At 36.9% G+C, this 24,124-nt stretch overlaps 1 long non-coding RNA gene across 3 annotated transcripts in view; it reads left to right on the top strand.

Annotated features, from left to right (window-relative positions):
• Positions 1-1,630: 1,630 nt before the first annotated feature.
• LOC118677602 overlaps positions 1,631-24,124 on the top strand; it is a 113,008-nt gene continuing 90,514 nt past the window's right edge. For 2 of the 3 annotated variants that reach the window (XR_004974432.1, XR_004974433.1), the window contains exons 1-7: positions 1,631-1,731; positions 2,936-3,007; positions 3,762-3,876; positions 9,071-9,187; positions 11,642-11,780; positions 18,942-19,039; positions 22,209-22,393. This is a non-coding gene — a long non-coding RNA (uncharacterized LOC118677602). Of the gene's footprint in view, positions 1,732-2,935; positions 3,008-3,761; positions 3,877-9,070; positions 9,188-10,912; positions 11,015-11,641; positions 11,781-18,941; positions 19,040-22,208; positions 22,394-24,124 lie in introns of all 3 variants that reach the window. The other variant, XR_004974431.1, reaches the window with a different exon arrangement.

Here is a 24,124-nt window from a genome sequence, read left to right on the forward strand (position 1 = left end):
TTATAAGTGAAATCATATGATATTTGTATTTCTCTATCTGACTTATTTCACTCAACATAATACAGTGTAGGTCCATCCATGTGGTTGTGAATGGTAAGATTTTATTCTTTTTTATGGCTGAGTAATATTCTATTGTACCACATCTTTATCCAGGTCTTTCAAAGGACACTTAGGTTCTCAATAATCATGAATTAATATCAGGCAAAAAAAAGAGTGCTTGAACATAAGGGTGAGGTATTACCATGATATGATATGATATGATATGATATAATATTATATATATAATCAATTGAGACTTGAGTTTGAATTCTGGCCCAGGCAGCAACTAACTGTGTTGCCTTAAGGAAAACCTTTGGAAAGTTTTTCACTTCTTTTCAAACTCTGTTTCATTATATGTGTAAAATAAACAATATCAAATGAATTAATGCATACAAAGTACTCTTATAGTCAACTTCTTATAGTTTCAGATAAAACATTAGTAATCAAAAAGGGCATACCTTTCACCTTAATCTAATCTATGCTATCATTTGTCATGTTCATTCATACAATATGTATGAAGGTCCTTCTATGCACTAAGATCTCGGTTATCCTCATCAAGACAATAGCAGATAATATGCTTTTATAACCCACTCCAATTCCACCTATATCAATTTTTACCCTTCAGCATTGCCCCTAAAGTTGATTTTTACTTGCTTTTATCTACATGAAAATATTGTAGTGATTTTCCTTAGAAATCAGACTTTTGTTAGGGATGAGCCTGAGTCTGGCAGGGACACAGTTGTCATAGGAGATTGTGGATGTTGGTGGGGGTTGGGGGAATGGGGCAATAACTAGGCATCCCAAGTTGATAATTTATAATTGATCCAGAAGCCTCATCCTACACTTATCCTGAAGTTCCCATCTATGTTCTATTGTTTAATGAAAGAAGAAATTAATTAATTACGAATATGTGCCAGAAAGCCCAGGGGTTCCATTTTAATGTAAAATAAAAAGCTTACACCTAGTCGAGTGGCTTTAACAGTGAAGTTCAACCACAGGGATGGCAACCTTAAAAAGCAAGGCCCAGGACAGAGGGGTGTGTGTCTGAAGACTTTTCTTTCACCACCTACCTTGTTTTGTCTATGGTTAGTTGAATATTGTAGACACGAGGTCATGGTCTTCAGTTTAATCATTTTGGGGGCCTTCAGCATCAGTTTGGTTCAGGGACACAGTTGAAATTCTGAACTCCAGTTAGGCATTTTGCAAATCCTGCTACCTGGTCATGAGGCCAGCATTTCTCTCTCATAGCACTTGTCCCGGTTTTATTTGCTTTTATGGCACCTTTATTTAACAACTGATGAACACCCTGGGAGTGTACATTACTCTTTTTTTGTTTCCCTAGAGACTAGTTCAGTGTCTAGATGGTCAATAACTACTTATTGAATAAATGAATCCATGAAAAATAATGGCGAAGACACAAGAACTGTTCCTGACTAGAGCTAAATCTATTACCACAATTATTAAACTAGTAGTGTGAAAATCAATCAACTTTCCTTTCTACAATTGTGGGTTCAGGTAGTACCTCCATTGAAAAAGAATGACTCATTGACATGAGGTTGGTTCTAGTTTCCTGATTAGTTCTTCTGTTTCCAGGTAAAATTTTGGAAGCCCCTTTTAATGCTGCCTGCTGTTCATAGGGCCCCCAGGTCATTGCCCCACATAGTGACATCATCTCATTAGTTTTGCAGAAAGGTGAGATTTACAACTTCTGTAGGAGTTTTCCTGTACAGAATAACAGGAAAGGAAGCTGTAACTGCTTGAATTAGCACAACATATTTGCTTTCCTTCCAGCTTCCATAAATTCTTAGGATGACACAGAATCAACATTTCCGATGATAATGTCTGGCTTGTAAATTGTCCTCCAAATTGTCACCTTTTCATCCTAGCACCACACCTGGAGGACTTAGCTATAGGAATAGCCCTGACCTTTGGCCTTAAGGTCAAGGTTAATTGGTGGCAAGGATACATGATTTGCCATTCCTTTCAAGTTATGCCTTAGGAATTCTACTAGGTTCTTTTTTCAGAAGTATTTGATTTTTTTTTTTTTACTAGAAAACTTTGTATTGTCAATAACTCTGTTATAAGACTCAACCCAAGATTCTTTTAAAAATGTCAAAGTCACACTTAGCTCCTTGAAAACTGGAGCCCCTAAGAAAGGACTCGCTAGTGATTGCTTGCAGCAGGTAAGTCACAGCTGTTCTTGAAACTCATGTAAATTCCAAGTACTGCAGTCTGAATAAAATATTCAGAAAAATACTTATTTATTAGTTAATCCAGTTATGGTAAAGAACCAAGAAAGACATACATTTTATTTTTAATTTCAAGATAGAAAAGTAAACAGAATCCTAAATATCACATTTCTGTGGACATTCAGAATTAAAGACTAGTACTTTTGACTAAATGTCTGTATACTCCTTAGAGGTTACAAAGAAAATCTTTTATATTAGGACACATTTGAAGGAACTAGGAGAATGTAAGCTGTCCATTCAGGTTGACATTCATAAATTATCTTGAACAATGTATAATATACATAGGAAAATGTAGGTAAGTTCTGAAAACTATTATTTAATTCCATTTTAAATTAGCTCAGAATTTGATCAATAAAAAAATAACATTTTTGTGGAAGGGTAAAATTGGCATTAAGGCTATCCAATGAGAGGAAGGAAGGAAGGAAGGAAGGAAGGAAGGAAGGAAGGAAGGAAGGAAGGAAGGAAGAAGGAAAGAGAGAGAGAGAGAGAGAAAGATAGAGAGAGAGAGAGAGAGAGAGAGAGAGAGAGAGAGAGAGAGATTGCTTATTTGTAGGCTCCCTATGGCTGCACATTGTATATATTTCTCCAGCAATGCTCACCTCCCTCACCCTGGCTCTCACCTGAGCTTTCTCATTCTTGTTTGGCAGACTTCCCTGAGGAACCATCATCTCCGGTAAAGGGATTTTAAATGACTAATAATCCAAGGCAAAGACAAACAGGTTGGGTCCTGCTTCTTAACCCCTTGAATGTTATGCATTGAAATAAATTTATTATCCCAAAGAAGAATGTTTGCCCATTGTAGCAGAAAAGCATTTGCTTCCATCATCTTGTGCAATCACTGTTTTAATCTGACCAAAACATTTAGAAATTGTTTCTGTCTTTGTGAAGTAGAAGTTTAAAAAAATGACAAAATAGGACCACAATTGGACAACTTTTAGTATTATCTGGATTTGTCTCTAAAACAATATTGTTTTTAATCTTGGAGAAATAAAAACGGAAAGACTTTAAGTCAGTTGACCAAGTACCCAAGCTACTTCCTGTTAGAAGCCAGGAGACAGCTTTTGCTCTATTTGAGTGTGTGTTTGCTCTTTCTGAGGAGAGAGCAGTCATTGGGAAGGGTTTTTCCTATTGCCATTATTACAATAGGCCTGCAGTATAGATTGGGTAAACAACATATTCTGGGGTAAGATTTTTATGGATTTCAAGTGTTTGTGTTGATTCCAGAATATATGCTCCTCATTTCCCTCCTTAGTAGCTATAATTTCTATTTTGTAAAGCATGTATTTCTTAGGAAACAGGCTCTTCTCCTGACATTAGGGTTAGAGCATGTAAACCAGGCCAAGCCTGTGAATGCATTCCCTGGCCCAGTCTCAGTGATGTTGAAGGGGGTGTGTGACTAAAGCTGGTCCAATCAAAGGATAATCAGGACTTGCTAGAAATGCTGAAGTAATGCTCTTTTTCTTCCCCAACAAGGAAGAGGAAGCAGGTAGGCCAGGAGATTGGGGACCTCATCTTAGCACCACAATAGGAGTCCTCTTTAGGAAGAAGTGACATTACAAAAGGCCGAAGAGAGAAAAACTGGAAATAGGTAATTGGTGGGAGTATTGAATGACTGGATTAAACCTTACTTAATATTTGCCATATTTCTGCAGTATAAATTCTTTTTTTAATTTAAATTAGTTTGAGTTATGTTTCACTTAACTGTAATTGGATGCATTTCAATTGACCCTGTAATAAGTGCTGGAAGGCAGCATGGTTGTAGGACAGGAGTCAGGACTGGAAATCAATTATGAATTTACCATGAGTATGTCATTAACTGGGTGTGTCTCTCTCATCCATGCACAGATATCCCAAGGTTTTCTTCTCAGAGATAAATATGGAGCCTCTGAAATCTCTACCCTCATAAAAATGAGTATAAATATTTATGTGTTGTATTGAGATGATCAAAGGCAAATTTTTAGGAAAGATGAGCTATTCACTGGTGTGTGTGTGTGTGTGTGTGTTTGTGTGTGTGTGTGTGTGTGTGTGTGTTTATAAGTGCTGATAGAAAATGGTTCTGTGAGCTGGAGTATGTTTATGTATCACCATTGGCCTCCACATACTCCCCACCATGTGAAATTCCAGTGGACAACAGAGAGAAAGCATGGAAGGTGACAGTATTGGACAGAGGGTATATGAGTTAGGCTGCATAATTGAGTAACAGGTAGAGTGTGGGGAATAAAAAATATTATATTTAAAAAATAAGTAGCTATTTCAAAGAATATCTTTTACTGAAGAGATTTAAAAAAAAAATAAGATGGTCAAAAGTCATGTCATATATCAGGCATCTAAAACAACATTTTCTCTTACCTGTGGAAGGATCTGCCACAGCAATTTAAGCAGAGAGAAAGGCAAAGCCTGAGGCCTGGAAGGATTCTGAGAAATGAGCGAGAGCAATCCGAGGTATGCAGAAATGCAGAAAGCTTTGCCTTCGTCGGCATTTCTGAAACCTGGTGGGATCCTGCTCATAACCAGAATGCAGGCAGTCCTATCAGGGCATTAGAATTCAAGAGAGCTAATTTTGGGGAATTAAAATAAGAATCTAGTGAGTATGGTATTGAAGGAGGGAATACTAAGACCCAGGAGAAGGGCAGGCTGCTGGAGTATCCACCATAATTAAAGCAGATTACAATTGCTCTGAGAAAAGAAGAATGCAAAGAGTAAGAGTATCCAACGTGCCTGATCAAGACTGATGGGACAGGGGCTCTGTAATGGCAGTGAGGAAATTGGGAGGGAACCCTAGAGAAATTTCTCATAATACCTATTCTTTTTTTTTTAAGAGGAAATGATAATTATGATAAAACCAGAACGAATAAGCTGAATAAAGGAGCTAAGTTGAAGAACAGGCATTTGTACCTCATATGGAAAGCAAAAGCAAGCAAGGCAACTAATATAAATCAGAATAAATGAGATAATGCTTTGTTTTTAAACTCCTTGAAGAAAAAGGGCATGAAAAAAACACTTCCAAAAATACTGACACTTCTGTTAGAGTCACAAAGCAGGAAAAGAATTTGAACAGGTACACTGACATATTTGGAAATCCACAGAACTAGATGACAGACACAAAACAGCTGATAAGGAAGACAGATGTTTAGACCCACTGATTTTCCTCTCTGTGAAAAGTGGGAAAGCGAGTGTGCAGGAGGCTTTGCATATGTTTGATACTTTCTCTCTCCTTTCATTCAATTTTTTTATAGAAGCTACATAAAAATTACCTGTACTTTCTATCTAATGATAAAATAAAATAAAACACACTGGTCAACACATTAGAAAAACTGAGGAATGTTAACAATTAATCAAAAGTGTGTAATGTGGAAAGACGGTAGTGAATATCTAAACACTATGGATATAAACAGAGAAAATACTCCTGGGAAGCCCTGACAATACCACCTTAACGAAATTAAAGATCATCCCGCGCAACTTGACACAACTGGAGCATGACAGCGGCACCACTCACAGGAAGGCTGTACAGCAGATAATCCTCAGCAGGTCCACATGATGGTCTACACAAAAAAAAGGCGCACACGTTTATCAGCTACCATCTCATATTTGTGGAATGTTATGTATTGGTTGGCCTTTATGGGCAATTCCTACCGTCAACTGTTCTGCAATCTAGTTGCAAGCAAGGTAACGCATATGTAAAAATAGCTTACAGGGTAAAGCAGTATATGTTAAGTTCACTTTAGGCTGAGGAGTCTACCAGTGGTCGGCAAACTGCGGCTCTCGAGCCACATGCGGCTCTTTGGCCCCTTGAGTGTGGCTCTTCCACAAAATACCGACTTCTGCACATGGGCCACGAAGTTTCAATCGCACTGTACATGCGTGTCTGCACGTGGTAAAAGAAACTTCTAGAAGAGAACAAGAGCAAATATTGCCATATTGTCATAATCTTGGGAAGGGAAAGATTTCTTAAGACACAAAAAGCACTAATCATAAAATAAAAGGTTGATAAACTGAACTACTTGTCAATGAAAAGATGCCATTAAAAGAATAAAAAGACAATCCACAAACTGAGAGAAGATATTTGCATAACATTATATCTACATTTATATATGCATAAATATTTAAATATATGTAAAATATCTGACCAAGAGCTCATATTCGGAATATAAAAAGAGATTTTACAGAACAATAAGGAAAAGACAATTGCCTAATAAAAGAAATGGTCAAAGACTTGAACAGGCACTTTATAAAAATTATATTCAAATGGCTAATACACATATGAAAAGGTGGCCAATGTGATTGTTCAGCAGGGAAATCAAAATTAAAATCATAATGAGATACTACTATGCATTTAGCAGAATGGTGAAAATTAAAACTTAATATCAAGGGTTGACAAAGATGTGGAACAAATGAAATTCTTATACATTACTTGCTGGTTGGAGTATAAATTATTTCAACTAGTTTGGAAAACTGGTAGTTTCTATGAACCTGAATACTCATGCACCCTCTAACCCAAAAATTTTACTTCTAGAAATATACCCAACACAAATAAGTGAGTTTGTTTACAAAAATACATATACAGGAATATTCATTGTAGTTTTATTCATAAAAGCCCCCACAGAGAAAAAACATTTGTCTATCAATAAAAGATTAAATAGTTAAGTTGTGTTATATTCACATGTAGTAGCTAAATGTGTATTTAAAACAAACAACTCTATAGTGATATCTCACTATGTTGAATGGAAGAATAAGGCTGAGTGAAGGGAGATGGACACAAAAGAGTACACACCATACAAGTGCATTTATGTGAAGTTCAGAATAGGCAAAACTAATCTCTGGTGATAATGGTCAGAATAGTGGTACCCTTTGGGGAGCACAGTCTGACAAGGGAATGAGGGAGATTCCTGGAGGGACTGATAATTGTTCTGCAACTTTATTTCAATAACAGTTTCTTGGGTGCATAGCATATATAAAAACTTACTGAGTTGTGTACTTTATGTAATTCGCCACCCCTCAATTAAGATGGTAGTGGAAAATAAAGTTGAAGAGGAAATTAAATGAGAATAGCACATATAAAGTGTTTCACAAAATCTCTCTCTATATAAAACCCTAATATGCAAATACACCCAACAGTGGAAAAACTGGTTGCTATGACATGCGCTGACCACCAGGGGGCGCACACAGAATATGGCGGGCATCAGCAGAGTGCAGATGCCCGGGCATTGGCCATGGCGGGATGGTGGAGCAGGTGAACGGGGGTGCCAGACCAAGGCGGGGCGCTGGTTGCTGTCATCAGGGCAAGCCTCTGGTGGTTACTGAAAATTCTTTGCTCCCACACGGCGCAGTCCCACCCAGCACTCACACCTGCTACCGGCCCGGTGTGCACCCACTGCCAGTGCTGGCCCTGCTTGCATCCTCAGCCAGTGCCGGAGCTGCTGCTTGCACTTGCTGCCAGCACCTGGTGCCAGCCCCGATCGCTTGACACCATCAGTGGGTGCAAGTGGCAGCTGCTGGCCCTGATCTCCCTTGAGGGCTTCTCCACCTCCCCCTGCTCCTGAGGGGTGATTGGGGCAGCAGCCGCTGCTTGCACTCGCTGCTGGTGCCGGCCCCAATGGCTTGGTGCTGTCAGCAGATGCTCTCTGTCAGCGCATGGGAGTGGCGGTGGAGGGAGCAGGGCTGCCGGCCAACAGGGGACCAGGGACCATAGCAGGAGGGGCCGGGTGGGGGTGTAGAGGATGGGCCAAGACCTGTCCCTGTACCCACCACAGCCTCACAGCCCACAGTTCCTTTTAAGGTACATGAATTCATGCACTGGGCCCCTAGTAGATAATAAATATGTATTTCTTTCCACATCCTTTCAGGGGTTAGGGATCTGAATGTGGACTGTGTCAAAAGACAGGATGAGAGTGTGGATACTGTTTTGTGGGCAATAAGAAGCCACTGCAGACTTTTGGGGCAAAGTTGATGTCTTAGAAAGATTAACCAGGTAGAAAAGAGTTTGAAAGGGGCGGAAAAGAAGAGGGGCAAAGAGACTCCTAAAGAGGTAGCTATGAAAATGCATCAAGAATACAGTGTGCACATGAAAAAGCCTATTTTCCAAGCTGAGGTTACAACAACAAATCAGTTTTAGTTTTTAAAGCAATTGCATGAAATCCCATTTGCATTTATGTTCAGGAAGTTTAGTATTTCACTTTTGAGGTCCACTCAGTTTAGAATTGTCCAGGAACTCTGGGGGATTGCACTGTCCAGAGGATGACAGAACAATTCCATGTATCAGCTCCACACCCGTGGGGATGCAGTGGGGCCTGCATGCCTTTCCCAGGAAATCAGAATAACAGATTTAAAGTCAATTTTAGTTGCATAGCTATATTTTTCTTCAAACCCCAACACTGTTCCAGAGTGGCTAAATCCAGAGGGCCTTTCAGACACAGGTACGGACTATGCTGGAACCAGTTCTGCAACCCAAACTTCAGGTGTTTGTATTGAGGTCAAGTCACAGCCAGTCCCCGTGTCCCTATACTTACTAGTAGGTTTGACTTTGGGGCCTCTGGGGGCCTCTCATGTAAGTGGACCTTCAACAGAGCAGCTATAGTCCAATATGAGAGCTACCCCTTTCCTTGAATCTTAAAGAAACAGAAAGCCTTGATTTCCTTATTAAAATTGGTCAACTCCACTTCCAGAACTTTCTATATTATGGATGCCAAAAGGTGCCATCTTGTTCAAGCCACAGTAGGTCTGTACTATGGTCTTTTCCTATGGTGATGAATCTTCACGGCCCTTTCCCATGTTTTCTTAACAAGAGGGGCTCACTCGAGTGGACCCTCTCACAGTGTGAAGATCTGTCCTGAAAGTACTCAATGTTTTCATCTTTGGGCAGAAAAGCAGCTGAAATCATTTCTAGGATTCCACCTCTCCAGGTAAGCAGAGTGTTATATAAATGGGCCTTGCTAGAAAACTCAGGTTAAAAAATTAAAAATCAACCTAACCTAAGCTCATTTGTTTCCATTTAGTATAGAATAAGTGATTAAAAATTCTTATGTGTCGTATGCTCAAACAACTGATGACATATTTTAGATAAAGATCAAATTAAACTCAGATTTAGACATGCTTATTTAAAGAGACTAACCTAAAAATAAAATAAGCAACAAGAATCAGTGTTTTTATACATTGTCCCTCAGCCCAGCTTACACCCTCTCCAATCTGGGACCCCTCTGGGGATGTCCGAATGCCGGTTTAGGGATTGGGCCTAAACTGACAGTCGGACATCCCTCTCACAATCCGGGACCGCTGGCTCCCAACCATTCACCTGCCTGCCTGCCTGATTGCCCCTAACTACTTCTGCCTGCCAGCCCGATAGCCCCCTAACTTCTCCCCTGCCAACCTGATTGATGCCTAACTGCTCCCCTGCTGTCCCGATTGCCCCCAACTGCCCTCCCCTGCAGGCCATCTTGTGGTGGCCATCTTTGACCACATGGGGCGGTCATCTTGTGCAAGGGTGTGATGGTCAACTTGCATATTACATCTTTATTATATAGGATAGTGGGATAAGAACTAGACTTGGAGCTGGAAAAACTGAATTCAAATCCTTGCTGTGTTGTTAATTAGTTGTGTGACCTTCTGGAGTTTATTCCTTTCTCTGAGCCTTAGTTTTCACATATGAAAAACAACATCTTCAAAGAGTTGATGTGAACACTCAAGGAGACAACGTACTATATGAACGCATCTGGCACACATACGTTTTTCCCTACAGCAAAATGTCAGACAGTGTTTGTAAACTGAAGATTGACTGGGCGTGGGAGAAGAAGCTTTTCTATAGATGGGTTTCAAAGCCAGTAGTTAGTCCTTATTTGTTTATTCATTTGCCTTTGTTAGTGATTTTGAAAATGAAGCAAACCAGATAAAAGTGACAGTAAATCATGAGGTTGAAATTGTGAAGCAAACTGAAGAGTAAATTCTAAGAGGTAGTTTTATAAGAACATAAATTGTTTTAAATGGGTGATCATTTGCTTGGGCCTGCCATAGGTAACACTGGATGAAGAGGCAGAAATTGCCTTAGACACAATTAGAAACAGACCTATTGTCCTTGGGTCTCAGTGCAGGAAACAGAGACCTCTACCTTTTAAAAGGCTAGGTTACCACAGTTGCATAAATGTCAACACCAAAAGGAAAAAGAAATATAGAATCCAGAGCAGAATAATGCTAAATGGTTACTGGAAATAATTTATCAAAAAGAGATTAAAGAAAGTGTGTAATTCTACTGAATAATGACAGAATTGGATAAATGCACTGGATATGACAAACATTTTCAAGTGTTTGAGATGGAAGTAAAGAAATTAAAAGGACAGAAAGAACAGCAAAATAAAAAGAACTAAACCTTGACTAGGTAATACTTAGACTTGATTTTAAGAAATAAATATGACCTTTCTGACAGTGGGAGCTTCATGTAGAAGTAAGAAAACATAAAATAGAAATATCACCCATTAAAAGGTGAATAATAGCCATCTCCTAGAAGATTTTGAAATTTTTATGCCAAATGGAATTTGGGGAACTATGCCAGTCATTTACCAAGTTGTTTGTTTTTTTGTTTTTGTTTTTGTTTTTAAATTGGAAACACAAATGGTTTGTTTATTTTCTTCCTCAAGGTATCATGATGATTAAGTAAAGTGTCGTTGTCTGTACATATCAACAAAGAGAAAGACATTTTCCTTCTTGCTTTAATTTTTAATTCTTGGGGCTCTCAAGCTGTAAGTAGATGATCCTTTGAACATCCTGGCCTCGCCAGTCATTGATCAATTCTCTAGTGCTCTTGACTTCCAACCTATCTCAGCCACACACTCCCATAGGTAGTCTCGACCTTATCATTATCAATAGCTAAAACCTCTGGATAATCTCAGTTTCATGCATTCAGTATCAGTTCTTATCTGTGCAGCTAACTCCCTCTGGTCCATCTCCAACAATTCTTTAATCCCATTGTGATCTTCCATCCTTGATTCTACCAGCTTTTCTGCATCTTTCTACTTGCTGGTCTTACTTCCCTCACTGCCTGGCTTAAATTCCATGTCTTGTTACTATAATCACTCTCTTGGTCATGATCTCACCTATTTTCCCCATGCCTAGAATCTTTCCTGTAGTCTATTTTTATTGTGAAGCCAGAGTGATCTTTTTAAAACTTATGTGAGATAAGTTAATTTCTTGCTAAAATACTCCACTGCCCTCCCCCTTTTTTTTATTATAAAAAACCTAATAGCTGTAATGGGAAAGCTAAACTTAGTATTTTCACATTAAGTCAGGCTCCTCAAATGAGAATGAATACTCTCTGCTTGGTAATTTTCTGGCAGAAGCAAATGAATAACTTTTTTTTTTTTTTATAGTAAGTCATTCCTAATTTAGAGCTTGGTGGTTCCCATAGATGAAGATCACTTAAATATGAACACATGTGATCATGAGTGAATGTCAGCTAAAACAATGAACAAAGATCTAGATTTTTCAAAGACTTCAGTTATTAAATTGGTAGGTATACAATATCAAATATTAAAGTATACAAAATATGTATAGGGCATAAAATGAGATAATTTACAGGAATCCTGAAAAATCCCTTAGAAGTTTTGGGAATAAAAAACAAAATTTAGCCCTACCTAGTTTGGCTCAGTGGATAGAGTGTTGGCCTTCCGACCAAAGGATCTCGGGTTTGATTCCAGTCAAGGGCACATGCCCGGGGTTGCGGGCTCCATTTCCAGTAGGGGGCATGCAGGAGACAGCCAATTGATGATTCTCTCTCTCATCATTGATGTTTCCATCTCTCTCTCCCTCTTCCTCTCTGAAATTAATAAAAATATTTTTTTAAAAAATTTAAAGATAAAAATATCATTTTAATTAGAAACAGATTCTGGTAGAAAAAGAATTAATAAAATAAATGTAGATCTGAATAGATTATTACATGTCATCCAGAGAGACAAGTGGATAATATGAAAAACAGGGTAAGAGACCTGGAAGCTGGAATGAGAAGTCTAACAGACATCTAGTAGGAGTCATAAAGAGAAACTAGAGGGAATGAATGAGTTTTAATAATCAATTAACAGCTCAGAACTTCCTGGAACTGATAAGAGTGAGCAAAATTTTATCAAGTTGTAAAAATAAGAAGACATTTACTTCTAGACATAGTGTGGTGACTCTTCAATTGTTGGAGACAAAAAGAAAAATCTCAATAGCAGCCAGTGAGAAGGGATCACTTGCAAAAGAATAATTACCGACAGAAGAGTTTGCATCAGCAATAGCAGACACAATAAAAGCAGAAAAAAATATATTGAAAGAAAATAGCTATACACCTAGAATTGTGTATCTAGTAAATTATCTTTCAAAAATGAGGCTATAAAAAGGTTTTAGTATAAACAAAACACGTTTATTGTCATTTTATCATCTGCAAATCTTCATTAAAGGAACTTCTAAAGAAAGAATATGCTTCAAGTCAAATAAAAATGAGTCCAGGAGGGATGGTAGCAATGTAAGAAAAGATGAGAACACATGATTTACTAAACTCAAAAATAAGTTTTAAAGTATGTTGTCTGTATAAATTAATTTAAAATAATATTTAATTTATGGAGTTTAAAGAGACAGGATTGAAATACTGGGCCTGGCTACCACATCAATGAAGAGTGGGGTTGGTCAGAGTAAAAATGTTCTAAAATTTTTATATTATTCAGGATAAGAAATTTTAAAATTTATATTGCATTAAGTTAGCATGCAAGTAAAAATTTCAAGAGTGACCTTTAAATTATAGAAATAGTATACATAACTTTTAAACTGAAAAAGGGAAGTATAATAATAAAAAAACAAAATTAACTTTCAATCAGTAATAAGAAGCAAGAAAAAAGGCAAGTTGGTAGAAACAATCTAAAAGTATCATAATTTATAATAAATACAGGTTAAATATGCTAATTAAATGGCAGTTTGCTATATTGATTAAAAATAAAATCCATTGACATACTGTTACAAGAAATGCCAGCAACATTTAAAGATATAGAAAGGTTGAAACTAATAACACAAAAATAGGCAAATACTAACCACAATAAAAGTAGAGCAGCTGTATTAATGTTAAAAAAATAGACTTTAAGTAAAAGAATAAATAAACATTATTGGGGAGTAATAGGATTATCTATTTAATTATAACAATTTACATTTACCAAAAGTATATAACTATACCATTTTTGAGTTGACCTACTAACGTAGACTCAAAATATGAGAAAAAAAAGTGTAGAGTTACAAGGATAAATGGGCAAAATCCCTACTGCAGTGAAAGATTTTAACATGCTTCCCTCAATTATTAAATCAAGTAAACACTATATTGGTAAAGATAGAGAAGAATTAAGCTTTTCATGTTCAAAAATGATACAATGGACATCTATAGAATTCACCCTCAAAACAGACAATACATATTATTGTCAATACATATGAGATATTTATAAATTTTACCACATATTAAGACATAAACGAGTCACAAAAAATTTCAAAGAATTGTTATTATATAGATTATATTTTCTTTCCAGAGTGCAATTAAATTAGAGGTCAATAACAAAGATAAATTAAAATCTGCACATTTTTGGAAATTAAAAACATACCATTCTTCTAACTTACTCTTGGGTTAAAACGAACATCACCAATACCATGTAAAATTTATCTAGAAGTGAGGGATACAACAATATTGTATACTAAATCTTATGGGAAGCAGGTGCAAACAGATTGTGAGGGCCATTTATAATCTAAAATTATTACATTAAAAAAGAATAAAGGCTAAACATTAATAGGCTACATATCCAATTTAATAATCTAGACCAGTTATTCACAAACATTTAAGTGTTAAGACCATGTAACACTCTTAGTAATTATCAAGGCCCCTAAAGAGCTTTTATTTTTAGGCTTTTTTCAATAATTAAATAATATTTATTAAGCCACAATCATGACACATTCATATCTAATATATTTTATGGTAATTTCAAACAATTAAAATAGAAATAAAATTAAATTAAAAAGAGCTTTTATTCATGTAATTATAACTGTCAATATTTATAGAATTAGAAGTAAATTTTTAAGACACTTATGGACTCATTTAAAAATAATAACACATCATATATACCTTACATTTTAATAAAATATATTTTCCCAAACTAAAGAATTTAGTTGGAAACGTAGAATTGTTTTACATTATTGAAAATCTCTTTAATGTCTGACAACAGAAAAGAACTAGATTTTCACATCTGTTCCTGCATTTAACCTGTTATAAAACATTAGTTTGGTTGAAATGTACAAAAGTATCTGGCCTCACCCAGACATGTATCGAGAAAAGGAGGGTATTTTAACAGCCTTTTTACATGATTGTGAAAAATTTTTCTTTGATACTATGCCAAATCTCCACTAGTGATAATCTTTTAAAGGTTAGTTGCAATGTGGAATCTGAAACCACATCAGTGAATCTTTCATGGTCTGTTACAATGAAAGCTATCAGTATGTCTTGCACTTTAAAAGGATTTTTTACCCATGCATGATTTTGTAATACTATGTATTGATAATCAAGAAAATATTGGTACACTAAGTTGCAAAGATCTTCTGAATGTTGACATATTTTATTATCTTATAACAGAAAAACACACTTATTAAAATCACCACTGATTTCATTTGAACAGCCTTTAAGTATTGGCAAACTGTCAAGCTCACTGACAGATACAATGCTAATTTCCAATTTTACTTGAAAGCTCAAATTTTGACATTGGTAATAAATATTTTCAGTTGTTTTCAGGCTCATTTCATTCATTTTGGGGAAAATGTCTGCCAAATATTAGAAGCTTAGTACCCATAATCTGTCTAGTTCTTTTTTAAAGTTAAAATGATGTTCCATGATGAAAATGACTAGTTGAGCTTGCAACTCCAACAGTTACGTAAGTGCTTTATGTATAAATCCCAATTCCACAGGTATAATATTTTAAAAATGCAACCAGGGATTAACATTTAATAAAATAATTTGTACAATTTCATTAAAGACATTATTAAATAAAATTGGCATTTATTTTTATAGCAAGAATGCATTGGTGAAAAATATAATGACCACAGCCTTGATTTGTGCTGAGGTTCCAGCAATTTTATTCACCCTTGTTTTTGCACTGTCAATTTAAGGTAACATGTTGAAAAAGTCAAATAACAACCTAGCATTATTGTGCAAATAGGTTTTTTTAAAATATATTTTTATTGACCTCAGAGAGGAAGGGAGAGAGAATCATTGACTGGCTGCCTCCTGCACACCCCCACCTGGGGATTGAGCCCGCAACCCAGGCATGTGCCCTTGACCAGAATTGAACCTGGGACCTTCAATCTGCAATCAGACCTCTATCCACTGAGCCAAACCAGTTAGGGCTGTGCAAATAGTTTTGACCTCACCTCCTGAAAGATTCTCAGGGACCCCACAACCTTGAAGAAATCTACAGACCAGCTGTTGAGAATCAAAAAGTTAGACCAAGGTTAAATGAACTATGTGACCCAAGAGCCAAATTTTGACCCTGTTTTTGTTAATAAAGTTTTATTGGAACATAATCATGCCTATGTACATATTGCTATGGCTCTTTTCCTGTTACAATGGCGTAAATTGAATAGTTGCAGCAGAGACTGTATGGCTTACATTATAAGACCTAAAACATTTATAATCTGGCCCTTTATGGAAATGTTTGCCAACCCCTTAAATAAGCTATAACAATAGAATTAATCCAACAAATGTATTTGAAAGAGGTAATGAAGATCAAAAGTTAGTGTGGCTTGGCCGGTGTGGCCCAGTGGTTGAGTGTTGACCCATGAACCAAGAGGTCACTGGTTAGATTCCTGGTCAGGGCACATGCCTGGGTTGTGGGCTCAATCCTTAGTGGGGGATGTGCAGGAGACAACCCATCAATGATTTTCTCTGTGATCAATATTTCTACCTCTCTATCCCTCTCCCTTCCTTTCTCTCTAAAAATCAATTTAAAAAATATCTAAAAAATGTTAATGTAAAAAAAAAAATGTAATATAAAGGATGAATAAAGACAAATGCCAATTCTTTTAGACTAATGAAATACAAAATCCTCCAACAAAGAGTCATTTTAAAACATAAAAGGATATTTATAATCAGCATCCATAATGATAAAAGGGGGCTAAGATATGACATATTTAAAAATGAGATAAATATGAATAACTGTATGTTAATAAATTTTAAACTATAAACAGAAAGGACACATATTTTAAAAATCTGAATTTCAAAATCTGACAAAAGAAGAAACAGAAAGTCCAAATAGTACTATCATAATTAAAAAAAAAAAATCTGAATTAGTGGTTGAAAATCTCACCTAGAAAAATAGTAGAAACAGGTGGTTTTACATACAAGTTCTGCAAAATAGTCAAAGGACATATTCTTTCAAATTTAAATTTTCCTAGAAAATTGAATAAAAAGAAACACTCTCCAATTATTAAATAAAGCTAGTATTACTTAATTTAAAAATACAAGAGAAAAAGAATGAAAAAATTACAGTCTAATTCTACTCATAATCATGAGCTTGACAATCTTGAGCAAATTATTAGAAAACTGGACATAGTAGTGCATGAGAAACACTAATTCAGCATGGCCAAGTTTAATTTGTCCCCGGAATGCATGGAAAGTTTAGCTTTAGAAGCTTAATGAATATAATTACTTTAGTAATAGATTAAAGAAGAAATATATATAGATATAGATTAGGTATAGATATAGATATAGATATAGATATAGATATAGATATAGATATAGATATAGATATATAGACATATAGATATATAGATATAGATAGATAGATGATAGATAGATAGATAGATAGATAGATGATAGATAGATAAAGAATTTGATAAAATTCAACACACATTCATGATTTAACATCCAAACAAAATTCTTAGAAAACTAGGAATAAAGGAAACTTTTTAGAAAAACCTGTAATGAACATTGGCTCTTAATTGTCAAAAGTTAGAAGAATATGCTTTAAAATCAGAAAGCAGACAAAGTTGTTCACTGTCACTAATTCTATTAAACATTTTACTGGAGGACCTAGTTAGGACAATAATAAAGTTTTTTAATGCAATTAAATTAAATTTGGAAAAGGTGAAACAGAATGCTTTTATTCTCAAATTATCTTATTTTATACATGAAAATCTATAGAGGTGTTTGGAATTAAAATGAAAATTTACTAAAATGGCTGGATATACAACCAACACTTAAAAATGAATTACACATCTATATATGGGAAACAAACAAAAATTATATATAATTTCAACAAAATATAAGATACCTAGAAATAAATATAATGAAACATTTAAGACCCATTTGATAAACATTTAAAATTTTAATGAAATACACAGAAGAGCTAATAAGTGGAGATGTAAACCATGATCTTGGGTAGGAAATCTTAATTTGTAAGAATTTCAGTTATTCCCAATTTTAACTATAGCTTATTGTTTTTATAAAAATCCTCAAAGGAACTTGATAAGGTGATTATAAAATTTACATGATGGAACAAAGGCCAGAGAATTGTCAAGATTTTGTAAAGAAGAATAACAACCTAGAGTATTTTGCTATTCTGTGTGTCAAGAGTATTATAAATGTACTAGAGGCCTGGTGCATGAATTCATGCACCAGTGGGGTCCCTTGGCCTGGCCTGCGGGATCGGGCCAAAACTGGCTCTCCGACATCCCCCGAGGGGTCCCAGATTGTGAGAGGGCCCAGGCCAAGCTGAGGGACCCCATCAGTGCACAATTGGGCCAGGGACAGATGCAGGAGGTTGGCCAAATGGGGACTCCAGGAAGACTCCAGGGTGTGTCCAGCCTTTCTCCTTCAGTCCCGATAGGCCGGACTCCAGCAACAAGCTAACCTACCTGTCGGAGCATCTGACCCCTGGTGGTCAGTGCATGTCATAGTGAGCAGTTGAGCTGCCTTAGCATATCATTAGCACATTATGCTTTGATTGGTTGAATGGATGACCAGACACTTAGCATATTAGGCTTTTATTATATAGGATAGTATCTCAGACAGTGTACTGGCACAGGGATAATCAAATTGATCAATGCAACAGAATAGGAAACTCAGAGACAAATCCACTTTTACATGGAAACTTGATAGAATTTTTTATAAGTGTTCACTATGACACAGGTGGCATAGCAGTTCATTGGGGGAGTATGTACCACACAGTAAATGGTACTTGGACTATTATCCATGTGGACAAAAATGAAATTGAATCTCCACCTCCAGTAGTTCACAAAAAGAAATTCCAGGTGGATTAAAAATTAAATGAATAAAGTCAAGCTTTAAAACTCTTAGAAGTACTTATAATACAATTTTGTTCTACAAAAATATAACTTTGTGAGCAAGCTTACCATTATTTGTAAAAAGTATCATAAGCAAAGTGAAAAGATCAATAGAAAACTAGAAGTTCCATATACTATTGGATTACGTGTTCCCCTTTTACCCCTCAAATTCATATGTTGGAGCCCTAACCCCTACTGTGGTCATATTTGGAGAGTGGGGCCTTTGGGAGCTTATCAGGATTAGATAAGGTCATGAGGATGGGGTCCCCATGATGGGATTAGTGCCCTCAGAAGAAGAGATCTCTCTCTCTCTCTCTCTCTCCTCTATGTGAGGACACAATGAGAAAGTGGATTTCTGCAAGCCAGGAGTAGTGTTCTCACCAAAAACCGACCACACTGGCACCCTGACCAGTCTTCCAGGCTCCAGAATTGTGAGTAATAATTTTTTTGTTGTTGTTTAAGCAAGTCTATGGAATTTTGTTTATAACAGCCAAGCTGACTAAGACAACATATAACCAACAAAGTACTATACTGAATACACAAAGAACTCTTACAAGTCAATAAGAAAAAAAAAAAGTAAACCAAAGGCATATCACCAAGAGTAAATATATAAGGCAATAATTACATGAAAAAATGCTCAAACTCATTAGTAATACAAATAAGAGCAAGATAAGATATAATTCATATTCACTAAACTGGAAAAAATTAATGTCTAATATAAACTATAGTGAGGATGTGGCACAAGGGACATATGTTGCTACTCATACTTACAATTGGCATGACTATTTTGAAAAACTACATTGTGAAATTAAGCTTTCTAGCACCCTGGGACCTGACAATCCTTTGCCTAGACAAGGTGCACCTTATAGTAGAGATTCTAACCTATGTGAAGTGGTAGACCAATGTGTTAAGGAGAAGCCACAGATGTGCTATTGGGGTTGTATAGTGGGAACAGAGCAGCTTCCATCCTCAAGCCAGTCGCAGGTCAGTGCAGGGTCTGATATTGCCATGATGTAAAAAGATGGGGAAACTCCATCCAAGAGAACTTCGGGCATATGTGCACCAGAAGATACCTAACAAACATTCATAGCAGCTCCCTGGAAGGAGGGTGACTAAATAAACTGTGGTTAGTCAGAGAACGGAACATTCTACAACATGGGTAATGGATGAACTCTAGCTGCATGCGTGAATTGTCAAATATACTCAAAGCTTCATACCATTTTAATAAAAGTCATTACAAACCAAAGCAAAAGATATTATTTAGAGATACACTTATGTAATGGGGACAAGAGTAGAAAGAAGTAATAAATATGAAACTCGGGTTGTTGTTACCTTTTGGGGAAAGAGATGCCAAGGATTCGCTGGGACAGAACGTATACTAGAAAAAACTAACATGAAGTTGGTTTTACATGCACTTTCTTGTTCTTAAGTTGATAGTGGGTTTACTTTATTACTAGGCTTCATAACTCACATACAAGTTACATATGACATTTTTAATGAATTATATAAAACTAGAGGCCTGATGCACGAAAATTCACCCAAGAGTAGGCCTTCCTTCCCCCAGCTGCTGGCACCGGCTTCCCTCCACCACCCGGGACCCTGGCTTCCCTTCTCTGGCTGCCAGCAGGAATGCTGGACCTGGGCTGGCTTCCCTCGGGCTGACTGCAGGCACCCGAGATCCAGGCTGGCTCCCTCTGGCCCTGGATTTGTCAGGAAGGATGTCTGGAATGACGTCTGGTCTAATTAGCATATTAGCCTTTTATTATTATAGATGGTTAAGGTTCAGTTGTGGTAAAAAAAGAAAAAAAGGATGGGGAGGGTAGAGAAAAGGGGGGAAGTGGAAGAGGTGGAAGAGGAAGAAAAGGGGGTTAAAAAGAAGAAAAATGACCTATGCTCTTCAGAAGGAAGGTGAGAAGGGCAGCAATCTAAGCTCCTATTTTACAATGGGATTCCAATGTGGTTGAAGCTCACACAGGGCTGGGTTTTTAGAGTCTATTATGTAAAATCGTATTATTTCTAATTTCTCTTAAGTACCATGCATGTGGCTTGGTGGTTACTTGCCAACTCTTAATAAGTTCTAAATAGTTTCTTTCATAGTGTTGGAAAGGATTACTGGTGGTTTTCTGTTTTGTTTTGTTGTTGTTGTTTTCAGAAGAGCACCAAATGAAGTCTTTGGTTTGCATTTAGGAGCCAAAGTAAATATGTTTTTAATTTTGTGCTTGCTAAATACATCTAGTTGAACCTACTTAAGTGAAATGCATTTGTGATGTCATTGAACTGTACTTTATTGTTATATGAACAGGCAAAATAGAATTGTAATCTATCAGACTAATAATTTCAACATTTATATGTCCTTGTTAATTGGGTGCCTCATCTAAGATTATGTTATATCCAGAAGGGAAGATAGACACCTAGTATGTGCCATAAGTGTTAGCTGAGGCAAGAAAAAACAGTAAAATAGGATCTTAGATATCAATACATCCAGTGGCTTTGTGGTGTTTTTTACTGCAACCCACAGTAAGAAATGTATTTTATATCCCACTAAACACACACACACACACACACACACACACACACACACACACACACACTACACAACTGAAACAAAGGTTACACAAAAGAGTATTTACCCTTAGTTCATGCACTCTGATGGTTTCTATTCTAGTTTACTTCGTATGCTTTAAATTGCTAATTTTTACCTACTCGGTTACTCTCATGATCTGCAAAAAGGCCATGGCACACAACTTGAAAAACACTAATCTAGCTCATCCTTATATTTTATGGAGGAGGTAATTGAGCCTCGAATGGGACTAGAGGATTATTTGGAAAAGTAGTATGTGTTCATGTGTCTAGAATAAACTAACATGAAGTTAATTTTGCATGTACCCAAGCCATTGACATCTCCTTATATATTTTATCTTCGTTCCCTCTTCTCAAACACCCACAGCCTATCATTTGTCAGGTACGTCACTCTGTCTAAAGAGATCAGATTAATCCAGTGAAATTTATTCTGAATAAGCCATGCTGAGAAATAGCTAGCATCTTCTCCTTGTTTGCAAATCAATCTCTTGACGACTTTCCAAATTTTTCCCAGGTACTAAAGTTAAATGTACATAGCTATCTTTTTTTAAATGCTGTGATAAAACAACTAGCTACACAAAGCAGGTTCTGGATCTGTGATTTTGCACATTTATTTTATTACCTAAGCCAGAATTGAAAAATGCTTTGATGCCCAAACAAGAGTTTGTGTTCGTGTTTTCTGATGAAGCCCATAACATATTGGCAAAATATCAGTTAACAGAAAAGAAGCATTAAGCTCAGTTTTGATATATTTATATTTGACTTCCCATATGCATCTTCCCAGATTTTTGTCTAGATGGTTAGATTAATAGTTCACCACTCTTTCTAAAGAATATTTAAAATACACCACTCTATGCTTAGCTTCAGAGATGATTTTTAGTTTAAATCCCTAGGTGAATTGAAATAACTCACAGGTGGGTTCCTTTATTGTTACTGTTCTCGTTATCATGATTATTATCAGCAATTTTACTGTTATTTTAAATCAAATAGAGATTAATTATTTGCTTTCCAACTACTTAGAGGAGTCCCGAGTGAATGCGTGGTTTGTCACATAGAAGGCAGGAAAATGTCCACTGAAGCCCTGCAGGGCACCTGGCGTCCACTGGTCCAGGGCAAAGGCGTATTATTGTTCTTCAGCACGCGTGCGTCAGTGGGAACGGCCCCTTCTAAGGGAAACAGTGTGTGACTGGAGAAATCTCTCAAAGGTATGTCCATTGGCTCCCGAGGTAGGTATTTTTCCAGGGCTGGTACTGTGTTAGCATTTCTATATCCTGTAAAATGACATGATGCTTTCCACTTAGTAAATGCTCAATAAAAGTGTATTTGATTTTGCAAGACAAGCTGAGAATATTGTCCTGGCAAAGATCTGGGGAACCTCAAACACTAGAGTTCCTCACTCCCTAGGTAAGAAAATGGGGTGGGGGAGGGGGAGGTCAGATTTCTCCTCCAGGTCTTGTGGCACTAACTGTTAGAGCTCAGAAAGAGGAGCTCTCTTTTCTAAGTTGTGTTACCTTTTAAATCTGGGTTCTTTCCCTGTGCTCAAAGGGACTCAGAAAAAGCAAATGAAGTTTTTCTTCTAATTATTCATTGTCACTCATTAGTTTTAACAATAAATCTTGAAACCTCTTGATCTGTACATAGCAAGACCACTCTCCCCTCCCCCGAGAGATCCTACCTAATCTTAAACCTTCATAAACTATTCCTTCTCTCTTCCAATAAATTACTTCTACCCCACAAAAAAAAAAATGCCAAAAAATTTAACTCTTATTAGTTACGATCTCTTTAAGAGTCAGAATATACTTAGCTTAGTCTCTAATACCTTTTTCATCTTTATCTGTCTGGTACTTATAATTGTTTAACATGGTGGGCAGATACCTGGCTAAAACCCTCTTCACCAAATAAGCATTGCTATAGTTGCTACACTGTCCTTAACTAAGATGAGAACTTTTGTACTAACATAATTTTAAAGTCTTTATAGAAAGCTTTGAAACAAATCTTTCCTTCCTAATCAGAAATTTAATTGATCGAAATTCTATATTCTCTGCAAATTCTAGTTAAATATACCTTTAACTATAGTATTTATGTTGTCATGTTTGAGTATTTTTGTCTCTGGAACTTTGATTTTAGAATTAATGCAGAATAAAAGCAAAGACATCTATTAAATACTATTGTTTGCTCTAATCGAATAGGGACACACAAGCCAGATGTTATAAAACAAGACTCACTAGTAACACTGTACGTAAAAGAGTAAAATAAAGTTTCGAAGATGATATTTATATAAGTCAGGGAAAATAGAAAGGGGGGAGATCATCTATATAAATAAAAGCCTAAGCAACTGGATGACCGGACGATCAGATGCCTAGATGACCCACCGGTAGCTATGACGTGCACTGACCACCAGGGGGCAGACACTCAATGCAGGAGCTGCCCCCTGGTGGTCAGTGTGCTCCCCTAGCAGGAGTGCTGCTCAGCTGACACACAGGTGCCAGACACCGAATTCATGGCTAGTCAGCACAGCTGCAGCAGCGCAAGCCTCTCCCTCGATACTCCCCCTGTGCACCCAAGTGGCAGTGGCAGCAGCAGGTGCAGCAGAACGGGGATGACAGGGAGTGGCGCTGCGTCCAGCCCGCCTGGGCTCTGGCTCCTCCCTGGCCACCTGCTGCTTCGCACACTACTTCGTGCTGTGCGGGATCGACATGGACAGCGGGCTGAAGCCCGATGGGCTGGCGGGTATGGCTGGGCTGCTGTGGCGCGGAGGTCCACTGATCCCCACAGGCCAGGCAGAGGCGCCCCACTGGTGCATGAATCCATGCACCGGGCCTCTAGTTTCAGATAGGAATTATAGAGAGAGACTCCAAGGTGGATAGAATGGTTTGTCTAAGAGGCTTAGGGTTTGCAGGTATCAAAGGTATTCAGAAATAGGTATGTTCTGTGTG

Source organism: Myotis myotis, unplaced genomic scaffold (genome assembly GCF_014108235.1).
Source record: "Myotis myotis isolate mMyoMyo1 unplaced genomic scaffold, mMyoMyo1.p scaffold_m19_p_2, whole genome shotgun sequence".
NCBI lineage: Eukaryota > Metazoa > Chordata > Mammalia > Chiroptera > Vespertilionidae > Myotis > Myotis myotis.